We start from the raw sequence: 6,212 nt of genomic DNA on the forward strand, positions 1-6,212 counted from the left end.
TAAAAGCTGATCTTGACTTTCACAATGGAGACCAGTGGGTTTCTGTCGTGTTTGTGTAGTTCTGTAGGGCTGGTGCCTTCCCTGAATCGATCATCTTCCTAAGTAGGCTATATCCCACGAACTTGGGAAAGTTGCAAAGAGTGACTTGTCCACCACGCTTCCATTACAGGATGTATCTGAATCTGTGACTGGAAGGGGTCGGTATCTGACCAGAAAGCACTGCCAGAGGAGGAGACGTTTCATTTCTTTTCCTAAATTTTACCTGGCCATAGCAGATGTTTCTGTTTCCCTATTTTTCCTCACAAGCAGCTTGAATGGCTCCAGGTACCCCTAGACTGACTGAAAAGCACAGACTCCATGATGTCCACCCGTTGGCTCTGTCTATCCAAGCACGGCCTCCACGGCTCTCCTCTGTGGGGTATATACTCTCAGAGGTGGCACAGTATGGTTGGTAGGGTGATATGCTTTACTGAGACTTTGAACCCCACCGTTTTATTTGTTAGCAACGCGAACTTTGTCAATTCACATTGCCCTGCTGAGGCTCATTCACCTAAAGGGTATTAAATGCAATGGATAGATTCATCTCTCCCCCCCCCCTTTTCTTTTCTTTTTTCTTGTTTTGGCAGGCTCTCACTCTGGTTCCCAGGCTAAAGGGCAGTGGCATCATCATAGCTCACTGCCACCTCAAACTCCTGGCCTCCAGTGATCCTCTCACCCAGGCTTCCCAACTGCTAGGATGATGGAGTTCTTGTTTTGGTTTTTCGTTTTTTTTTTTCCTTCTAATGTCTTTTGTGGTCATAGCGTCAGAAATGTAGACATGTTCTTTGAACTCATCCTAGGGGTTAATTGGGATTCTAAAGGTGCTACTGGGAATTTCAGCAGTACTGCCATTCCTTCTCATCTATTCGGGTGGTGTACTCTTCTTTCCCTATCACGTGCCACGCAAACGCTTTCGCCACGAGGATAATTTGAACATCAGATCTGGGCACAAATAATTAAGGTCTCCTAAGGTTAAGAAGGAAAAGGGGGCCCAGACAAGCCTTTTGGAAGCCTGTGTCCATTCTTTGCTGTTGTGTGTTACTCATGTGTGAAAAGGCAAGAGAACGTACAATTCGGGTGCTAGGCATACCTTATAGGCTCAGTATCCCTTTTTGTGTTTTTTTTTATGGCCTCCTCTGAGCCTGTGTGAATATCCAGGAGGGTAAGAAATTCCAGTGTTGTCACTTGAGTGCCCAACATCTGTTTCCAGAGTAAAATATTCGAAATAAAAGAAATTAATGAGAGAGAGAGAGAGAAAAGGAGGGAGGGAAGAAGCACCATCAGGCGAGTATGGTGGCACACGCCTATAGTCCCAGCGACTCCTGAGGTTGAGACAGGAGGATCGATGGAGCCCAGGTGTTTGAGGTAGCAGTGACCAAGGATGCAGTGTACCATGTTCGATAGAGGGAGACAGACCCTGTCACTCACCCGAAAACTATACAAATATTAGGTACCCTAATAATTAAAAATGAAGCAAAAGGGTTTGGGGGTGGTGTCCCATGCCTATAATCCTAGAACTCTGGGAGGCCAAGGCAGGTGGATTGCTCCAAGTCAGGAGTTCAAAACCAGCCTGAGGAAGAGCAAGATCATCTCTACTATAAATAGAAAGAAATTAATTGGCCAAGTAATATATATAGAAAGAAAAATTAGCAGGGCATGGTGGTGCATGCCTGTAGTCTCAGCTACTTTGGAGGCTGAGGCAGGAGGATTGCTTGAGCCCAGGAGGTTGAGGTTGGCGTGAGCTAGGCTGATGACATGGCACTCACTGTATCCTGGGGAACAAAGTGAGACTCTGTCTCAAAACATTAAATTAATGCATGAATGCATGAGTGAATGAATGAATGAATGAATGAATAAATAAATAAATAAATGTTAAAAAATACATAAAGGGAGGGTTCTTTTTCTCATAGTTTAATGTATTTTATTAGCAAACTTACAGGAACAGCACAGAAGACAGACAACATTAAAAACATGTACTTGCATGTAGGACAACTCAGTTAGAAAAGTATAGTGAATGGATGGAATCTACTGTATGATAAAAATGCTACAAACACCATTTAGTTGCTGTCAATAAGAAATTTACTTGTTTTAAAAAAATCCAAATGCTGGCATTGTCCAGAAAAATTTAACAGGTTTATTTATAATTGTTATAAAGTTGAACTGCTGAAACTTGTTCACTGAAACATTTGACTTGCATTACTGCTTCACATCCTGCATTTATTTTAAAAAGTCACACACTAATGAAAATGGAAAAACTGCCAATACCTAATTTTTGTCCCCAATTTTTCCACTTGAAATCATAATATTAGGTACCTTTTGACCCCATGGGGAAAAAAAAATCTAACGTTCAGAACTACCAATAACAGGAAGAAGAGAATCTTTTCTTTTGAGAATGAAGTGTTTTCCCATCATACTGGATTCTTATGGAACACATTTTGTATTCCTGCTTGAGCCCAGGCGGATGAGGTTGCCATGAGCTAGGCTGACGCCATGGCACTCACTCTAGCCAGGGCCACAAAGTGAGACTCTGTCTCAAAAAATTAAATGAATGCATGCATGAATACATGAATGAATGAATGAACGAATGAATGAATAAATGAATAAATAAATAAATAAATAAATAAATAAATAAATAAATAAATAAATAAAAGTATGTTAAAAAATATATAGAGGGAGGGTTCTCCGCTTTAGCCATTATTGTGGTTAATCATTTCACTGGTCTCAGCTCTGCCAAAAACAAGGCCTGTGGGGCTGGGGACCGCTCAGGAGTTTTAAGAAAATATTTAATTCCTCTTGGGGATAGAGGTCAGACTACAAGTTTCCAACATGGGGGGGGGGGGGGGGTTTAAAAGGACACAAAATCTCTCTGTCCTTTATTTTTTTTTCCCTCGCTCCAGACCATTCCCTCTATTACACTGTGAAATTCATGATGTTAAATAGTTGTGCCTGGGAGGAACTTTGCGGTCGGCTATGTTAAGTAGGAAGGGTGTTTTGTATGTTTCCACGACATCATAAAAAATTCAGCAGACTCATCTAGGATGATTAGGGAAATGAATTATTTTGGTCTCCTCAATGTTGAGCTACCAAAACAAGCTGCAGGAGGACCGTCCGGGACACCTATCCACTGACAGAGGCCATGCGGGAATGTGGGGCTCACCCTATTCATTTAGAAATGTCTACCTTCAAATCAATAAAATTTCCCCGACCCCGGTTACTGTAGTCAAGTCCCTTCAATCCGATGGCTAAGTCTGTTCATCCTCAGTCCATGACCAAGGAAGGCCGACATTTTGAGACCAAAAAGTGCGGTACCGAAAAAGAATAAGCACAGGCACCCACGTGCACACACACAGAGACACGGTCGAATACACCGTGTTCACCGTGTTTTTGACTCAGGGAAACTGGAAGATGGTTGGGAACCTTCAAGATCAACTTTGCATTTCTTCCAGGACAGGAAAATTCACAGGAAGAGAAAATACATTGTTCTCGGCCTATGATAAAAAGCCACAAGTTGTTCTAGAATTCATTCTGTGATTTAAATGTTTTTTTTTTTTTTGGTTTTTTTTGAGACAGAGTCTCAACCATCTGACAGGGCTCAAAGCTATTTTTGTTTTTTTTTGTAAAGCTTGCTTCCATTTTCCACCTAGGTATACAGGTATACACTTTAAATGAATGCTTGTATTGAGGAAAGAGGAAGTATTTTTTTCAGTCATTTATCTGGTCCTCAATTCTCATTATTTATCCCCCCAACATACACAGGTTGGTTCATCTCTGCAGAAAAGCTGCTGGAGATTGTTTATCCACCAAATGCTTTCTGTTGACAGTATCTAAGATGACCAGGAGTACCACACATTCTGTCTCAAAAAAAAAATTAAGATAAAGGGACTTATCAGAAAAAACAGGGAGGGAGAGATAAAAATTTCTCTTTCGCCCAGCACACCTGTAATCCTAGGTCTCTGAGAGGCGTTGGCCTGAGGATTGCTCAAGGTCAGGAGTTCAAACCAGCTGGAGCAAGAGCAAGACCCCATCTCTACTATAAACAAAAGGAAATTAATTGGCCAAGTAATATATATATATATATAGAAAGAAAAATTAGACGGGCATGGTGGCTCATGCCTGTAGTCCCAGCCTCTTGGGAGGCTGAGGCAGGAGGATTGCTTGAGCCCAGGCGTTTGAGATTGTTGTGAGCTAGGCTGACGCCATGGCACTCACTCTAGCCTGGGCAACAAAGTGAGACTCTGTCTGAAAAAAAACATTTCTCTCTCTCTCTCTCTCTCTCTCTCTCTCTCTCTCTCTCTCTCTCTCTCTCTCTCTCTATATATATATATATATATATATATATATATATATTTATATATATATATTTATATTTATATAATCTGAGGACTTTATTTCCTCCTTTATTTCCTTTGTTTCTCTCTATATTTATATATAGAGAGAAATTATATATAGAGAAATTTATATATAGAGAGAGAAATTATATTTAGAAAGAAATTCTTATATATATATACAGAGAGAGAGAGAGAGAGAGAGAGAGAGAAACGGATAGTACCATGAGGATGTGAGTGTGGTTCTGGGGACCTTATTGACTTTGTGGGCTACTGGACTCTGTGGAGATCAGTGAAGAAAGATGGCCCAAATGAGAATAAGCGGTGTGTATGGGGAGCTTGCTTGCCGGGCGTGTGCACCTGTGTGTAAATAAATAGCTAGACATTCATTTCTTCTCAAGAGAGTCAGTGTCACCAATGCCATCACCACCGAGGGCCCTTTCTTCGCCCTGGGCAGAGAGCGGGAGGCAGGCAAAGGGGTGGCGGGGCTGGCAGGAGGTGGCGAGAGGAGAGGGGCAGGCCCTGACGGGGGACACGCTTGGGGAGGCCGAATGAAGGGCATCCTAGGGAGGGGCCGGGAGGTGCACGTCATGCTGTCCCCACCCCTCACGAGGGTCCTGAGTCAGGAGCAGGGACAAACAGGAGGGAAGCCCCCAGGGCTCAACCGTTGCTTGCCCGATTGTCGCCCAAGCGTGGCAGGGCGGGCTTGGCGGGAGGGCCGCCCCCGCCCCGCCCCCGTGGCTATAAAGGTGGCGGGCGCGTCATCACCAGGGTCAAACGCAAACTTGGAGAACTCGATTACCCGGCCTAGAGAAAGGCTCCTCTGTCATCTGGAGGCCAACCGCCACCTTTGGTGCATAGAGAGACGTCATTCGGTGTTTTTATGGAGGCGATGACGGTGATGAAGAAGATGACGACTGCTCCCGCACCTCCCACCGCCGCCGTACCCTCTGGCCGCCGCTCCCGATGCCACCGCCCCCTCTGTCCACCGCTCTGATGCCACCGCCCCCTCTGTCCACCGCTCCGATGTCGCCGCTCCCTCCGGCCGCTGCTCCCGATGTCGCCGCTCCCTCCCGCCGCCGCTCCCGATGCCACCGCCCCCTCTGTCCACCGCTCCGATGTCGCCGCTCCCTCCGGCCACTGCTCCTGATGTCGCCGCTCCCTCCCGCTGCTGCTCCGGATGCCGCCGCTCCCGATGCCGCCACCTACACCGAAGATAAATTTACGATGGCCTAGGTGTCCAGGGCTTATAAAACGTACAGTAGTGGACGGTCACGTGCCAGGCCTCCACAGTCACTGAGCCCTGACTACGAACTCACAGACTCACCCGGTGCCACCTCCCACCCTGCGAGCTCCAGTCACGGTGAGTGCCCTCGACCGGCGTCCCACCACACAGACACCTAGTACACCGCATTTCTTCAATTATTACAAGTAGCTGCACATTTCTTTGCACCGTAACTGTACAATACACCTCCACGCATAGGTAGAGGGGGGGAGAGGAGGGAAGTGGCCAATCTTCATTTATTATTGGGAAACATGGAGGCAGGGGAGGCAGTTTTTTCCCCGTCCTCCTCCTCCTCCTCCTCCTCCTCCTTTTTCCCCTTCTCCTTTATTTGGTTTCTTCCTTCCTTTTCCTGTATTCCTCTCCCAGTTCCCCCCTTCCATTGTCTTCATAGATTTGGATCAGATATAGACATTTTCTAGGTTGGGCTTTAATAAGACTGTGGGAGTAGGAAAAAACTAAGCTGCCCACCATGACGCAAGGGAATGGAAGTCTGAATGCCATTTAGTGCTGTGCCTTTCTGATATTTAGTGCTTTCGGGAAATTCTATCTGTCTGCTATTCCAT

General features: G+C 45.3%; 1 long non-coding RNA gene across 1 annotated transcript in view; it reads left to right on the forward strand.

The window, feature by feature from the left end:
• The first annotated feature begins 4,999 nt into the window (after nucleotides 1–4,999).
• Nucleotides 5,000–6,212, forward strand: part of LOC142865719 (uncharacterized) — an 82,504-nt gene continuing 81,291 nt past the window's right edge. Inside the window, exon 1 of the long non-coding RNA XR_012915871.1 lies at nucleotides 5,000–5,727. This is a non-coding gene — a long non-coding RNA (uncharacterized LOC142865719). The remainder of the gene's footprint in view (nucleotides 5,728–6,212) is intronic.

The sequence above is a fragment of the Microcebus murinus genome, chromosome 31 (assembly GCF_040939455.1).
Source record: "Microcebus murinus isolate Inina chromosome 31, M.murinus_Inina_mat1.0, whole genome shotgun sequence".
Lineage (NCBI taxonomy): Eukaryota > Metazoa > Chordata > Mammalia > Primates > Cheirogaleidae > Microcebus > Microcebus murinus.